The 17,112-nt window shown below is 42.2% G+C and overlaps 1 long non-coding RNA gene across 1 annotated transcript; it reads right to left on the bottom strand.

Annotated features, from left to right (window-relative positions):
* Positions 1-7,607: 7,607 nt before the first annotated feature.
* LOC309442028 lies at positions 7,608-14,288 on the bottom strand. Its single transcript, XR_014184529.1, has 3 exons — positions 14,016-14,288; positions 10,398-10,535; positions 7,608-9,075 (listed from the first exon to the last, which is right to left on the bottom strand). It is a non-coding gene; the product is annotated as an uncharacterized lncRNA (long non-coding RNA).
* Positions 14,289-17,112: the final 2,824 nt, after the last annotated feature.

Below are 17,112 nucleotides of genomic sequence, written 5' to 3'. Positions count from 1 at the left end.
GCACCAGGTCACTGCCCTGGTCCTGCTGGCCACACTGGTGCTGGTACAAGCCTCTTTGGCCAATGGCATCCTGGCTTGCATAAGAACTCAGATCTTGGGCTCTTGCCTTTGACCCCCCTCTCTCCCCACAATCCCAGCCACAGCCTTCTTGCTTTTCAGAAACCGGCATTTTAGAAGCTCATCCTGCAGAAAGAATATATTCTTTCCTTTCGGTTAGCGCGTTAGACCAGCGATACCTCCTGGATGAAGGCAGCAGTCTCAAACCTGGGATGCTTCATGGAAGTCTCCCGCTTCTTCCAGCTGGTGACTATTCGGTGATCTGGCAATAAATAGATTGATATCATTTACCTAGCAAAACAAACTGCTGTTGTGAAGCTTGCTATAGAAGGGATATATTTGGACCCTGGTTAACAACCAAATTCAGTGCGCCCTAAAGGTAGAGTGTGTCATGTAAATCCCTGTATTATACACGTCCATATAGTGGGATCTTTTTTACCTATATAAATCCTTAGTTTAAGAAACTGCGCTGAGGATCAAAGACAGGGAGAAGTAAACAGTCAGTTGAAACAATTTGGGAGTACATTTAAAGTAGTAAGTTTTAATGTGTGATTTTCAAACTTTGTAGGAAGGTTTGCTGTTGAACACTATGGTAAATGTAGAACTAAAGTACAGGTAGTTGGTTTTAAGATAGAGGTGCAGGACGCCGACTTTAATCCCAGACAGCAGTTACCAAACATCAGTAACAGCTCCTTGCCATTAACAGGGGAGAATTTCTGCTGTGATTTTCTGCCTTGGGAGTTGGAAGCATGACTATCTGTGCTCTGAAGTCAACCAGACAGGGAAAGCGGCGAGAGCTCTAGTAGAAACTGCTTAATTTTTGGATTTCATTTCCCTTTCCTGTACTGCTGTGAACACCCAAAAACGTTCCCATTGTTTTCGTGGGTTTCGATTTTCAGTGCCAGCGAAGGCTGAATTGTTTCCTGAGGCGACTCCAGTCCTGCCTTTGGGTCGCACAAGAGGCGTCTGCTGCTGCACAGAATCCTACAGACCGATAAGTCGCAGATAAACCTTTTTGTTTGACTTACCAGAATGGAAATGGTTCTCTCGCCCTTCTCTTGTCAGCAAATGCATTTTGTGATGTGAAAGAGGTTCAGGTCCTGGGCTTCATACTAATACTGCACCTTGACAAAGGTGTGCGGGACTGCCCAGTTGTGGGATGTCACAAGCCATCTCCTTGGGTAAAAATCCTCAGTTTTGGGCAGAATTGCAAAAATTATGCAAAGATGTAAACAGTCCACTGTTTCAGAACAGGTAAGCTCGAATGAAAAAGTGGCAGAATAAGCTGAATATTTTGAAGCAAAAGTAGAAAAAAACCTGAAAAGTTGCATCATTGCAAATACTCAGATTGAGTGTGTGTGTCTTGTGCATGACTGGGAGCAGAGCAGCACATTGCGAAATCTGGCGGAATAAGGTACGGTTTAAGGCAGTGGATTTGAAATCTCAGAAAATGTTGTTTCTGAGATCATCTAATTTTTTCCTACACCAGCCTTGTGCTCAGGGTGTCTCCCTTCCCCTCAATATGTTCCTGTTTTACTGGGAAGCATTACTGGTTCACTCGCCCTTCACCTCCCCTCATGTATTTAGGCCACTTTCCTAAGGAACTGAAATGGACTTGATAATTCTGTTGTTCCTTGAGTCTTCCAGTTCCTTTCAAACCCATTTACCAGTTTCAAATACATCTGAAAGAACAGTAAATGCATTGAACCTCCATAAAGATCATTGGCTGTCTAGGGAGAAGGTGCCCAAACTGATCTTCTCATGGAGAAGCTCAAGCTGTGGTGAGGACACTGGAGGTTGTTCAAGAATTTGTGGAAGAAACTCTGCATAGTTTAGGGGAAATAAAGATAGTACCAGGGAGAGGGATGGCAACAGGAGTAGTGAGGTAGCAGTGAAGCAGTTGGTCTTCAGGGACTTGGGGCAAACGTGGGATGTGTCATTGAGAAGGGCAAAGCACAAGGACTCTTAGTGATGGATTGAGGGGTGTATATGGGATGTAGGGCACAAATCCACAGGAGAGGCTTTCTTCTTCCATTACGGGCAGGAGAACTCCTTTCTGGTTGCACCCAATTAATTGTGGTTCTGTTTGATGAATGTTAATATGTCCCTGTCTCATAAAACTGCTGCGTTAGCATTTGTGGATTCATTTGTGAATTCAAGCAGCAGCTTGGCTGTGAGACTGGGTCGGCGTTTCGAAAGACAATAAGTGAACTTGTGCTGACTTTCCACTGCAGGTCAGCTCGTGGCTTTATTCATACATAACTGTTACATCAGCAAGTCAGGGTGGTCAATGAGATGTTACGGTGTAGGTTTGTACGATAGTTTAGTGGGGAACATGAAACACAAATCCAGATAAACAATAATTTGCTGTTGGTAAGAAATTATTTCTCTCAATGGTTTACTGGTACAGATTGTATTTGGACATAGCTGGTTTTAGCATGGAACATTTCTAAAAATATATCTTTCCCTGGAATTATTTCAGGTAGTGCATCACCCTTGTGGGTTGTACAAATCCATTTTTATATGTTTTCATGGCAGTGGCTGCTCTAGCTGCTAAATATTGATTTAAGCATTTTGATATAACGATGAGCTGCCAGCAAATCTTCTGTATGCAAAAATTAAGTAAAATTGAGCTTAACTGTCAAGATGGCGGTGCTCAATTTACATTGACAGAATGACTGTGCTGCAGGACGTATTTCTAGAATGTGCTAAGACTTCATGTGCATTTCATAGTCCAATAAAGCAAAAAAAGTATAATTTGGCAAAGACTGAAATAATTTAATCTTGCAGATTTGATAAATCTTTATTAATGCTATCATTTTGAAGCTTCTTTCATTGTCTGCGCCAGTCAAAACTGAAAATAGGGCAAACAGGACTTGCAGATTTCAAGCTGCAAGTCATTAAGTAGTTAGTGCACATGATTGATGAACAAATGGGAAAAGCATACATCTGATAAATAATATATGCGTAGAAATTGTAGCCTGCCTACAAAGAACCATGAAACAGAACTGAATAAGCAGCAAAATTGGAAATATATTTAGCATTACCTGAAATATTTTGCAAGCATCCAAGGTCAGTAAAGGTATAAACCAGAGATTACAGCGTTACAGTAGTATTAATAGAATGCCCTTCACGTTATAAGTAAAAGTAGTTGCCATATGGTTACTTCTGAGTCCTGCTGTGAATTTGGGTTTGATGAAGCATGTGTTACTGCGTCTCCTTTGGTTGAAGCGTGTGGCAAACCGAGCTTGTTTCCCAGCAGCTGGATGTGTCCCAGCAGGGCCACCTACCCAAGGAGTCACCATATTGCTTGGTGACAACTCTGGTCTGTTGGCGATTTTATTTGGTGTGAGCACTCTTCTGAATACCCGAGTGTTTCTACATCAAATAAGGAGCCCAGGGAAGTGGTGGAGTCACCATCCCTGAAGCTCGTTAAAAGACACATAGACAAGGCTCTTAAGGACGTGGTTTAGTGGCGGACTTGACCATGTTAGGTTTATGGTTGGACTTGATGATCTTAAAGGTCTATTCCAACCAAAATGATTCTATGTTCTGTGCTTGGATGCGTGACTGTTGGCAGGTCTTGCGCCCCTCCTATGTCTTTCCATTTAGTGACCTTTTTCTGACTGTGCTGGCCAAGGGGTAGATGAACACAGAGTTCATTAACATTGCTCCGAGCATCAATTAGTGGTGAAACAGAAACATGGTAGTAGTAGTGAGATAGTGGTACTTGCACAAAATGAATCATTTTTGTCCACTCTCAGAGACACGAGGTGGCAGAGACCAAGCAGGGTGGTCACATAGAACAAGAACCGGAATTATTGTTAGTCTTTAAAAATTTCTTGCAAAGAGCAGCATTTAGCAGAAAATTATAGGTCATCCCACCGGGCACCAGCTGTTGCGCAAACACAGCATTCCGTCTGAAAATGAGGATAAACTTCTTGACTTTGAGGTGCCAGAGCCCTGGAACAGGCTGCCCAGAGAAGTTGTGGAATCTCCTTCTCTGAGACATTCAAACCCACCTGGACACCTTCCTGTGTGATCTGCTCTGGTGAACCTGCTTTAGCAGGTGGGTTGGACTGGATGATCTCCAGAGGTCACTTCAACCCCAACCATCCTGTGGTGCTGTGATTCTGCTCAGTCTGTGCTGTTGTGTCTGTAACAGTTCCTCAAGACGACGCAGCCGAAGACCCTGAGCACTATTGAAAAACAACAGAAAAACCTTACAAACCTAACCTTAAAACAAAGAACACGGATACAGAGCTGCAGCTTTATTTTGCAAATGCACACGAAGAGCCCTGTAGTTAAATGTGAGTTTGGAGTAGTATTAGATGTGAAAGCTTGTGCGGCTGAGTACAGGAGGAGTCAGACTGGCTGTCAGCTTTCGTTTGTCACTCAAAGGATGTTTCTCTATTCATGTCGGGTAGATCAGAGCGGCTGCAACCCGGGGGGGGCTGCTTTAAATCAGTCTGGGTGTTGATGAGAGCCTGAGCGAGCTGTGGAGGAATCTCTTTGCACACAACGTGGGGTGGTGCCAACCACTCAAGTGGGGCGACTACCCTCAGTCTTCTCTCAGTAACAACATAGTAAAAGGATTCAGAGGATACTCGGATGGAAATATCTGAAAGTTTCTGTCCTGGGCATGTGAAGTGCAAGTTATTTTTGATGGTGCTTTGGGTCATTCTTGCGCTGAATGGTTGGTTCTTCCATTGCCGTGAACTTTTCGAGGTGAATGATTTTCAGGTGCACATCCCAAGTCACTGTGTTTCTCAGTGTCTCAGTTCCTTGTCTATATAACGGGGACATATACCTTGTTTTTCCATCCCTTTTCTCTTGTGTCAGTCTATACTGCATGCTGTTTGTGGCAGACACAATTTCTTATGAATATGTACAAAACCCACCTGGATCTCCAGGTTTGGCTGAGTCCTGGAGATGCTGCTGAATACTAATAAAAGAGCAGACCAAAACTGTATTGATAGTCGAGGTTGTGATCATGTGAATTCTTTTTCTGAAGTCTGTTTTCTATAAAGAAACTGGACCGTCTTAGTAAAAACAGGAGAACAAACCTCAGCAAAAAGTTGACGCCCAAAAATGTGAATGTGGTTATTTATCAATTTTGGTTCCTTTTCAGAAAATCTTGTAGAGAGTTCCCAGTAGCTGTCAACACAAATATGGTTATGGACAAATAGCAAAATCCAATTTCCCCAAACTGTAGAATAAATTAATTCTTCCAGTCCTTGAGGAACACACTGAGGTGGTGAACAGGAGGAAACAGAATCCCGTGGGCTACTTTGTGGGGTTTTGTTTGTTTGGTTTTGTTCTTTTTTTGTTGTTCTTCTTCTTTTTTCATTTTCAAAAAAAATATACATCCTAATTGTATGTGCTAACAATTTTTTTTCTTTAAAAGTTATCCTCAATGTACTTCAACCAGATACGAGACTGGGTATTAAGGAGGGCTTTAGTCTTAGCTCACTTATTGTGCCATCTAAGGATATACGAGCAGCATTTTTGTGTCTTACTTTCCTTACGCTGTGGACTGAAAGAGCCCCAAGCTACAGTGTGTAGATGCTTCCAACATTCTTTAATGTTTTTAACATACATAGAAAACTTGGGTGATTTGTTCCTCAGAAATGCCAAGTATCTTGCAATATTTCAATGGAAATTTAAATTAATGGAAACTGTACTTGTGTTTTGGAAGGTGATGGTCTTAATCATAATTTTTTACACTGAGGGTGGTGAAACACTGGTCCATGTTGCCCAGAGAGGTGGTGGATGAACCATCCCTGGAGACATCCCAGACCAGGCTGGACGGGGCTCTGAGCAACCTGAGCTGGTGAAGATGTCCCTGCTCACGGCAGGGGGGACACTGGGTGACCTTTCAAGGTCCCTTCCAACCGAAACCATTCTGTGATAAGCAGAGGTAGTTACAGTATTTACAGAGAGTAAGCGACTATACTACTACAGCCCTTTGTTTCTTGCCAAGAATTAAGAATTATATATGAGCGTACTTAGAAATCCATCAATTAATCAGAAGTGATAAAATATTTAACAAGTGTACTGCAGAGTTCAGATTGTTCAGACTAATGCAGTAAACATGTTCACAATTTTTCAGTTTTCGTGCCCCGCTGAGGACGTCGGGAGGACCCCGGTGCCAGCCTAGTCCTGCCTCAGCACCTGGGGGAGGAAGTTAAGCTGGGCTTTGGCTGCGGGCCATTTCTCTGCTCCCATGTGGAAAGAGCAACCCCTGCTCCGTTCCTTGTTAGAATAATGCTCTTTCCCTTTCCACAGGAGAAAAAGCAGCTCAGCACAGTAAACCTCACCCCCCCCGGTAAAGCAGTGGCCCCTGGTGACCTCCTGTCCCTGGATCTGCTGGATGGTTGTGGTGGGGAGGTGTGGGAGGACCAGACAGCCTGACCCACAGATGGGGGTTAATGCAGCTTTCCCCTGGTTTTCTCCTACCACTCACTTTTACAGTGAAGGGTCGTGTTCTGCCGAAAACCGGCATGTAGTTATTTCATCTATAAAAGGAAGAAAATGATCTCGTTAATGTAAGATGTAGAGCAATAAAATAGTAAATTATATACATAGCGAAACCTAGAGTAAATAGGAATGATAATAATTTATTCCTCTGTAACATTAGGAATTTTTTTAATTACAAACCTGTTTTGCAACCAGTCAGGAAAATTAAATATCTAATTATTCTCACTGCAGAGTAACAAAATGCCTCATTATTAATTGCATGAAAGTTTTTGCCGTTTTACATTAAAATAATCTGTGTTTTGCGAGTCACATTGCAAGCGGGCTTTTAACATCACGGGCATGTCAGTCTTACCAAGTTCCCTGGAAAGCGTCAGCCTTTCTGTAAGACCGAGCTTTGCCTTATAAGCTCTGGGCGAGATTGTGAACGCGTTTCTGCAGCCTGTTGGCCGCGGCTGCCGGGGTGTCCCAGTTTCCCTGGGTATCAATTGGCTCTATCCAGGCACCATCTGCTTGAAACCTTCTGCTGCAACTGGAAGTTCACACTCGAAACGGTGCTAGATCAGATGGGCACATTGCTCCATGCGTCTCGGTTGTTGCGCAGTTAGGAGGCAGCAGGGAAAATAGTGGGATATTTTATCTTTGGATACAGTTTTGCAGGTAGATTAATATAAATAAATGAATAAATTAAATAAAATTGGCCTATATAGCTTAAAATACTATATCTGTTTTTCTCAGCACCCTAAAATATGTATCTTTTATTATATACTATAATAATTTTAAACTAAAAAAATATCTAAGATTTTAAAACTATATTCTACAACATGCTGATTATGAATTAGCCAAAACCAGTGAGATGGACTGTGCAGCAAACCCAACTAATCTTCTTTACTCTTTGCTGCAGTGATTTAAAATAAAAACCCCAAACTTTCCCATGATCTTGAAGAAAAACGCCCGCGCATCAGGGACTTGAGAAGGAAAACTCTTATTGTTAGCTCGCAGCGGGGGATCTACTCCCAGCCAGCCAGCAGGATAATACTATCGGTAAATTGAGCAAATGTCCTTGCCTCTCCAATCAGCCAGTATTTGAAGGGTATTATCCTTGCTAAACTTGTCATCCACTTTAAATGGAAGTTGGACTGCAAATGTACATACTCTACTTACCATGACTTTTGGAGAGTTGCCTCTGCAGTTTGGGGGTTGGATTTAGTTCTTATAGACGTAACTCTGCTGCAGCTTTGTTTAATCTCTGTTTGCTTTCCTATTCTCCAGTTTATAATCTAATCAGTGTGCAGGGAAACTACTACTGAACATGCAAAGTGAACACAAAACATCTTGGAGGAAGAAAAAGGCTGAAAGGCTGAATATCAGTCAGATTCAGTTAATTTCTGTCTTGAAGTAATCAGAAAATAACTGATGCTACTGTATGTCGAGGAGCAGAAGTGATTTTTTTGACATGGAATAGAAAGAGTGATGTGCTAGAATATTCAGTGAAATTGTGGGTCGACCTCTCTAGCCAGTGCGTGCCACATAATTGGAGCTTGAAGTGTGAAAACTTCTGTTGGTTATTGCTGTCGGTTGCCCATTCGACTCCTCTGTTTTGTCCTATTATAGTGACTTTTAAGCCAGATGAACCCAAATATTTGTTAGTCTCTTAATTCCATTGCTTCCTCATCCCAAGACTTGACTATCCAAATCTCTTGCAGAGGAACCGCAGTTTCCAACAGCTTTAGCTGATGTCAACTGATACAGTGTAGGAGGCACATTTTTCCCCTTTTAACATGTATATAATAAATCTATCTCTAAATATGTAAATATATATATTATATTTATATATATATATATATGTAAAATGATGAAGGACATGAAGCAGAGTCTTTGCAGTGCTTAGGCAGTGACTTAGATTAGGTCGTGGTTTCTTATTGCTTATTTTGCATCCCTAGGATATCAGCTCTCTTTCTCTCCTAGCAAAACACATACATATTTGATCAGTTTGCATCAGGAATTCATCTTTTCTGCTTCGGCAGAATACTGGCAGCTGGGGATTTCCACCCAGGGCCTATCTTCCCACCTAACTGTGCGTTATAGAGCAGCAGTTCATCACATCGGTGAGGTGTTATGATCTAAAACTGCGGGTTTATGAACCAGAAAGCACCGGTACGGCTGAACCAGAGGTGATTTAGTAAATTAGACAATACCTAGTGCTCCTCAGTTTCTAAGTAAAAATGAGTTTTTGTGAAAGAACAGACTTAAACTGAGCTAAAGAAATTTAAGTGTTCCGAGGCTGCAGGTGGAGCGGGTGGTTAACCATGGTTTGTGCTCTGTAAGATCTAAAGAGATCCAATATCACAGCTTGGGACAAAAATAGTGACCTTTTGCCTTCCTGCAGCATCAGTTTTGACCAGGTACAGTATTTCTTTTTAATTCATATTCCAAGTCATGGAACCCTCAAGAAAGACGTGGATTGTTACGCAGCTGTTGAACTTCATTCTGGAAGTGGTGCCTTATCAACTTTGGGCATTTCCAGGATGGAATGGAGAGCTGAGGAGAGAGAAGGGAAACCAAACAAGTGTTAGAATTTCTTCGGTAAAGTCTCATGTGCCAGTTCTGTAGAACTAAGATACTAACAAAATGTCTTTGCCTTGACTTGTTAATCAGAAGGTACAATATTAAAAAAGTCATTATTTCCTTCCTAGTAGAATGTTATTGACTTAATCTCCTGCCAAAAGATTTTTGACAGTGCTCATGTATTAATGACCTTTTTTTTTGTCACTCTTTGTACATGAAATAATTAATAATTTTGATGTTTCAAAACAGAAGCCTGAGTAAAACCAACCCTGACATGAATTGCTGTCTGGATTCTTCCTATCAAAAGCTCAGATTCACTTGAAATTGTGATATTTAGCTCTGACAAGGTTGTCTCTGGTGACCTGGATGAACATAATGATAACCTCCAAATATATTTTCATACTAAACTCCACTACAGAAGAAGGTTATTTTTCAGCATTTTCAAATCTTTGGACTTATACAGGTGAGAGGTAATAAAGGGCAGAAAGAAATGAAGGGAAACACTTGGGAAATGTCCCAATATTTCCAGGTGACTCAGCAAGAGGCATGAAATGTTAATTTTCTTCTTTGGGATTTGGGATCTTGTGCTTTGTGGAGATCTTGAAAGATAATCCGAACTGACTGGAGTCTGGTCCTGTGCATTGATTATGATAAATTAATGAAGTAGCTGAAAGGGAAGTCCAATTTAAAAAATGTACTAACGGTGAACAAAGGAGTTGTCTCTAAACCCTTTCTCTTTAGGGAGGAACAGTCCAGTGCTGCTTTGGGAATCACATTATTAGGCATGACACCTATAATGAGGGCTTTTGCCCATTAGTTTAATCTACTTTAAAAGGAAGAGAAGGGAAAATGAATTTTGTGGCAATATCGTGAGGACAGTGTTGAGCAGACGCTCCAGGACGGGCCGCTCATTGCTTAGTTCCTTATTGTCAGAGCAAGGGAGATGCAGTTCAGATTATGAACTATCATTTACAGATCTATTTAGAATGTATAAATTCACGTAAGGTTTTATTTAAAGAAAATAATCTATCAGTATCTAGTCATATATTTGTGTGAAACCAATGATAAAGCACCAGACAGTAGGAGAGATTTACTGTGGGGATGTCTGACACGGTAACTCTATTGAGTCTCGTGAAAATATCCCCGAAGGGCAGTACTGGAGACCTAGTGACCTAGAAATGGTAGCGGCCACCCTTTGACAGAGTCAGAAAGTACAGCACTGAGCAGCAAAGGGCTTTGGGGTTTTAAAATATAAAGTAATTGAAAGGGACTTGCCCTGGGATGACCCGGCTCACCATGTGCTTCCAAGTCCCTGTTGCTCCATGAGAAAACACGTCCAGTTTCTGACTCTGCGGGTGGCAGGAGCGGAACGTGGAGCCGAGACACCGTCCCCACTCTCTAGGAAATCATTGCAGTTTTTCTGCTCTTCACGCCTGTGGCAAAGTGGAGTGTTAATCGGGTGACAAAATTTCACACTCGGTGCCGATCAAAATAGGCTCAGCTTAATACAATTATTGCCTTTCAGGCAACGTAAAGAACTTTGTGAAGCTGTTTAATGCAGTTGTGTGCACTGGTATGAAGGTGGAGATTTGTAGGACACCTCAGCCTGTGTGTGGGGACCGGAGAGGAAGGGGTGACATTATGAACCTCAAGAGAGAGGGATCAGTACCTCGTATGGCCTGGATTAGTGTCTGTTTTTCTCACTTACAGGATAGATGATGATTTTCCCATATTCTGTGGGGAAAATGGCAATCAAACCCATGAGAAAAAAAAAAAAGACAGTATAATAACCCAAATAATTATTGCCATAAAATGTCAGCAACGTGCATCTTGCAATTGTGTTTTTGATAGAGTGGAGTCCCTCAGACTGCATTTTCTTAACCAGGTCTACATAGCTATAGAAATAACTATATATAATAGCTATAGCTGTTGCATTTATGATCTCCCAACAAACAGCAGAAACACCCAGCACAGTGTGGAAAATGAGTTTGTAACACAAAGTGGATTTGGGAAAATAACGGTTGAAGGGTTTGATCTTTGCAACAAGAGTATTTAAAAAGATACTTTCCATGTAAGGTGTTGGTACTATGGCTCACCATAAAGTTAAAAGCTGCTGACCTGATCACAAATGAGCCAACAAGAAAAGATGTATTGGAGAGAATATTGTGTGGGTCACTCTCGCTGAAGCAGTTGAGCGACAAGATTTGAGATGCCAGATTACAGAACTTTTAGTCCAGCGCAGAGATTTATGAGTTGGGTTTAGTGGCTGGTGTTTGACAACTGGCAAAATTGTGCTCTCTCCTCCTCTATAAAAATCTCTGTATCTATAAAAGTAGATGCTACACTGTAGGAAGTGTAAGAATTACAGGTGGCTGAGGCAATATGTATTTTTCAGCATTTCTTGCAAGAATATGGAAGCTCAAGCCTAATGAAATTTGTATTTCTTTTGGATCATACTTGAGTTTTTTGAAACGACCTGACCTTACTGAATCCATTTAATCTGAATACGTGATCACTCCAAACAGTCTGGATGGCATCCCAGAACATTTTATCTTTTATTTTTGTCAGAAAAGACTTTCTTATTTTTTTTCATTGCAAGTAACCCTTGTACTGCAATTTTGGGAGCCCACATTTACTATTTAGTTCACAGCAGATATAACAGTGAACACTTTCTGCTGAATGTGTTCTGCTTTTACTTGTAAAGCGCTGCGATCCAGAAGTAATGCTTGGCTTTTATAGGCAGTTTTATACATTTCTTCTGAGAATCTCAAGTGCCAAACGTGGCTCTTGGCCACCGTGCATTCTAGGGTGGTTTTCAGGAACAAGTTAATTCTGTGTGTCTGTGTAATTGCAATAAGCTCCAGTCACAAATAGGTCCCTGCAGCCTCTAAGGATTGTTTCAGTTCATAGTGCTCGGCTAAGAGAGAATAATTCAGTATATTACCCAGTGATCTCTTGCTTCTAGAGTGGGTGGATTTAAACTCATATTAAAAAAAAAAAAAGAGAGAGGAATCAATTAATATTCAAAATTATTGTGTCAGCTTCTTTGCAGTAGAGTGATGGCTGATGAAAGTACAGCCTAGACAGTCTTAGGTCTGAGTTTAAAAACTTGCAAGTGTTCCTGGGTGGGGAAGTTGTTATTGCTGGAGGCTTTTTTTACTATATCTCTACTGTTCTGGTTGCAGGTCAGCTCAGTTCTCTGTTTGAAGTCCCAGAACTGAATGCTGAGCTGAGAAGAAAACCAGTTTGCATACCACCTTGGGATTGTTGAATGAAGTGCTCTCCGCCTCTGACACTTGTATTTCATAAATATTGCACCGAGGTCAAACGTAGGCGAGCACATTGTAAAAATATATGGCAAAGATTTAGAGATTTCCTGGCCATAATTTTAACATGTCCTGTTTTATGAGTTTTCGTGTAGTTGTTTCTCAGGAGGTTGCTTCATTCATGGAGTGCTGGTTTTCTACGGATGCAGAATTAATTAGGCAAGGGCAGTGTAGGAAAGGGGTGTGTGACTTGCTGTTAGGAATTTGTTTCCTCCAAAATCCCATCATAATCCTGTTTTCCTGCTCTAAGGCTTTACATACTCCATTTAGTCTGCATAAAAACACCTACTGATGTGGATGGTCAGGAGAACGCATCAGCAGGTCTTTCTCTTTCAGTTTGTGTTCATTGAAACCTAGGAGTTATGCAAAAAACCACTGTTTGCCCTTGTGGATTTATTTGAAACAGGAATAAACTACTCAGCTTCAGAACAGGAAGAAATAAAGCTGTTTGTTTTTCCTTTTTATGATATGAAAACTGATTCAGATGGTTGTTTGTCATGGGAGGGCTTCTTGTCCCGTCAGGTTTTTGAGCCTGTTCTTGATGCATCTTTAAGTAGCCGATGAGACCCTGTAACTGAAATTAAACTGAGGTGTCGGATGAGGCCGTCTCTGCAATGGAAAGTACTTAATGCTGGAAGCAAAAGTAACTTTGGAGTTTGGAGCAACAGGTGGTGACTTAAATGTCAGGTTTTTGTTGCTGACCGTCGCTGTCTCACTTGTGGGACTTTGTGTCCCCACATCCATCAGCTTTTATCTTCAGATTTAGCACCTAGGGGAGACAGTCTGTTGGTTTTGGGCTCACACAGGCTACGTTTGTGCTGCTACATAAGAGCTGGGGTGAATTTAGCCACGATGCTGCCTGTGAGCAGGTCCTGGGGCAGGTTATCCCTCCCGTGTGTGCAACATATCCCATGGACCAGGTTCTCCTTGGGTCCCTCGTCCTGCACCCTCCTCTGGCACCAACTGGAACCCTGGGCACCCCTCGATACCACAGCCCAGGGCATGAAACGCACACCCCGAACCCCCTGCCGTAAAACTCCCGGGCTGCAATGCAGTCACCGCGTTATTTCAGGCACTTAACGGCCAGTGAATGATTCCTGGCCCTGTTTTATTTAGCCGTAGTCAAGGAGACTAGAAAGATCGGGCCGTGATTCACGAGCGGAGATAAAGCTGGCAGGGCCTGGTTTTCCCCTGGTCCCCAGGGAAACAGAAAGCGGCTTTAAGTGAATGGGCAATTTCTGCTCGAGATAAACACCAGTACTTAAAAAAGCAGCATCTTCGAGTGCCGGTCGCTAATGCTGGTACTGACCCCCAATCCCTGCGTTGCAGTCGGGGCTTCCACTGCAGCTCATTGCGGAGCAGCGGTGGTCACAACTTTTCCCAAAATCACGGTCTACCCTGTTCACACACTTCTGGGCAGTTGGCAGCAATTTCTACAAGCAGCCAGGTTCGGAAAAGCTCAAAATAGAAATAGCTTATTGCTTTGTAGCCCATGCAAACGATCTCAGGGAGATCTCACCTGTGTTTCCTTAGAAATAGGAGCTTATTGCTTTGTAGCCCGTGCAAACAGTCTCAGGGAGATCTCACCTCTGTTTCCTTGCCTGGTGTCAGTGTGTTCTCCTGGGAATTGCTGGGAGTAAGGACTTTACATGATGTGGTTGAACTTGGCAGAGGTGCCCCAAATCCTGAATCCCAGTACAGCAAAGTGTCCCTGTCTCTGCTCTGTCAGAGACTGAAACGAGAGTGATACACTTTCTGTTTGTCCTCCTGTGACATAATTCTTAATCGCTCTGGTAAAACAGAAGATATTCTGGTCGTTTCATAGTCTATTGTCTTGGTGGAATGAAAGCCTCTTCCACCCTTTCCTTCCTCCACCGAGTTAGCAAAAGCATAAAGCAAAATGCTTCAAGTGAGACTTTTCCCTTAGAAGGGAAAAAGTCCTCGCTCCCAGCAGAGATTCGAGGAGATCCCAGGACTGAGCTTAGTCAGTAAGCCTGGCTTGGTATCTGCAGGCTGGCTGACCTGTCAGAAAGCCGCTGGTGGCCGTTCATCATTTCGAGGTTAATGCTTTTGATGTGCCGAGGCCGGATGCTTTTCTTGTGCGTTGTGTGACACAGACGGCGTGTGGGACTCGAAGGGTTTGCTGGACAACCGACTAACCCAGCACATGCTGCTCAGACCTTTCCAGCTCAGTTTCTGCCTGAATAACCTTCCTGAGTAATTGTTTACTTTTGAATCATAGGAACACACTTTAGCATCCAATGAGTAACAGAGAGTGCGGAGCTGCTGGGGATTAACCAAGCGTGTGCAGTCGATTCAGGGTATTTTGTTTCTTCCTAGTAGTATTTTTTAATTAAGTGAATACCAGGCTTTGAAACGCTGGAAGCAGGATGGAAACACACAGCACAGGTGGCAGAATATTCTCTTTATGTGCCTTGACCTCACTGTAGAGCCAAGTGCTGCGAGTTGCGTGGTGTTCAGTTCTTACCCTTTAATCAGTCTGTATTTATTGTGAGGTGAACAGCTTTGCATTAAGAACTGAATTTATTTCTAAGAAATAGTCAAGAGTTTTCTAGAATGTTGTTTTATTTTCTAAGTCTCCTATTTCTTACTTATTTAGTGAGAGTGGAAATGGTAATTTCGCTGTGAGAAGTTCCCTTCAATAGAATCAGCCCATCTGGTTCCTTGCATATTGGCACCTGCCCTGTTTGTACAGTAATGCTGCAATAACTTAATTTTCTTAAACACGGGGGCAGCAGTTGGATATCTATTTGCATTACCAAAAATGTAGACCTCATTTCCAGTCTAAGGGTAGGAATTTCCTCAGATGCCTCACCACTGCCTAATTTTAAAGCATTTTCTGTGATTCTGCGCAGAATCTTTAGACCTTCACAGTGTAGACATGTCAATTTGAACTGATTGCCTTGGCTCCTTTTATAAAGAACAGAATTACGCATTTTAAGGCTGTGATTCACCTGTTGTAGGCACACCCAATGGGCTGAGCTCAAGTGTGCTCTGGTGGGGCTGACTCTCCTCTTTGACGCCACAGGGAATTCTGGTTAGTCCTGGCTTTTGGCATATCATAATTAAAATTGTTTTTTCAGTTACAGCCTATGTCCTGTATGGATTTTGTTACAGGTGATCTTTTGTCAAACAATCCAAGGTGATCTTTTGTCAAGCTAACTTCTCAACTAATACAGCCTTCAGACACCTTGAGCATGTATTCTTTTGCTTGCAGGCACAGTGAGACTAGTACTATTTTCCTTCTTTTATACTTTTTAATACTTTTCTGCTTTTCACAGTTGTAAACTCCTTCAGCAACAGGAGGATTATAGACCAGCTCAGTCTGCCTTGTGTCACTGAACCCTGCAAGTCCCTTCAAACCATTGGAATTCCAGTGTGGGGTTGCCTTGGAAATAGCAAACGGAGAATGTTGTGTAGAGACTGCAGAAAAAAAGTCAGAGAAAATGTCTTGTACAGCTGAAAGAAGTAGTGATACCAATCAAAAAATGGGAAAAAATTAAGCTTGCATGGTGCTTTTTTATTTTTAGTGTCAGTTTTGCCTAGTAACAGCTGATGGTGGGTTGGATGAATCATACATGAGCCTGGGCTGTTGCAGTTTTCCTGTCTTTATTAAGCTGTTAGGTTCTTCTCAGGCAAACCATAGATTTTTAAATAGGGCTGCTTGCCTGCAGGCTGGGCCATCACACTCCGAGTCCCTTCTAAGTGAACCTCAAGACCTTATCGTGCTCATACAAGTCTGAAAAACACTGTAATTGGTACAAAGAGGTGGCCAAATGACACTGTCTAGATTGTATTGCAAAGCTGGGATTATGTCTTAGGCAGCTCTCTGTTTGTTTTGTTGTAGAAGTGAAGAGCAATAAAGCTGAAATGATAGGCAGGCTTCTGACTGCCCGGGAAAGCCCAGTGAAGAGGATACATGGTCTGAGAATAACTAAAGTGTTTGGTTTGGCTTTAATAACATGAATATCTAAATGATGATATTATAAAATGGAAAGAATGATGATAAGAAATGTCTTCTGTGCATGAATGTTTACTTTTGATCTGTTGTTTTCCTGGCTAGACTGACACTGGATGGGAATTAAGGGATATGCTGCATTGCTGTTCTTCATTTCCTTCATCTGGAACATACAGACATGTTTTTACAGGAACACCTTTTTTTCTTCAAACACAGTGGACATCAGTGTTTCTTCTCCATAGAGAGATAGTTCGTTGTTACATCCCGAAGGCTATGGATGTGCTACAGCATGTTGGCTTAAGCTTTGATTTAGTTGCTGGAGCGCACGTCAGTCATCCATGGTGTCCACAGAAGACGCTGGGTAACTGAAGGACTAACCTTGTGGTCCACGTTCTGAAATTGGACAAGAAATTAAATTGTGATATCGATAATCCACTGGCTCAGGTCAGGGCTCAGCTCCCTTTGTGGAGCAAGAAAACCCTGTTCCTTACCCCATACCCACCAGGTGACTGCAGAGTTGTGTCACTCCTTTGACATTCCTGCTTCCTCCAGAGACCTGCAAACCCCCCGGGGTGAAACTACTAAGGAGCTACTGTTAGTTGTGCGAGAGATTTGATCCTTATCTTTTGTTTGGACTGACCTTGGCTGGTGCATATTCTGAACAGGATTAATTTTAGTCCAGCTGAATCCACTGAAGACAAAAGC

The sequence above is a fragment of the Streptopelia decaocto genome (genome assembly GCF_964273445.1).
Source record: "Streptopelia decaocto genome assembly, chromosome: 7".
In the NCBI taxonomy this organism is placed as follows: Eukaryota; Metazoa; Chordata; class Aves; order Columbiformes; family Columbidae; genus Streptopelia; species Streptopelia decaocto.
Note: the sequence above shows the minus strand (reverse complement) of the source record. Positions and strands in the feature narration are given on the sequence as shown.